Source organism: Anopheles aquasalis, chromosome 3, assembly GCF_943734665.1.
Source record: "Anopheles aquasalis chromosome 3, idAnoAquaMG_Q_19, whole genome shotgun sequence".
In the NCBI taxonomy this organism is placed as follows: Eukaryota; Metazoa; Arthropoda; class Insecta; order Diptera; family Culicidae; genus Anopheles; species Anopheles aquasalis.
In genome coordinates, this window is record NC_064878.1 from 65,853,078 (window position 1) to 65,853,548 (window position 471).

Here is a 471-nt window from a genome sequence, read left to right on the forward strand (position 1 = left end):
ATGATGAAGCGGAGCGATGGAACTAATCTAAGAAAACATCCTCATTAAGACCCATCATCATCATCATCATCACCATCACCATCATCTTTAGCATGGACAGCGATTTCCGATTGGATTGAATGAAGAGCTCCCCCTCCGTGGTGGCCGCAGTAGGTCACACACTCGCCTCAATTTAGCTTCTTGCAGCTTCTCGGACTCACGCCAGCTCATTAGTCCGAGGTGTCGAAGGGTAGCAACCATCCCCTTCCCTCTGGCGATGGAAATTATTAACAATTCCGCGACCGCCGCGACGCGTGTGCGAGCGAGTTTTCCGCAACAAAAAAATCATCTTCGGTTCCGCTCTCGTGAACCTCGTGCAGCGAGAGATCGTACACGACAGTCTCGCGTTGACTCGCATCGAATTTGACTATCGCCACCCAACCACCCCACCGGTACTGAGGATCGTAAAGAGCGTAACGCGACTCCCACCCG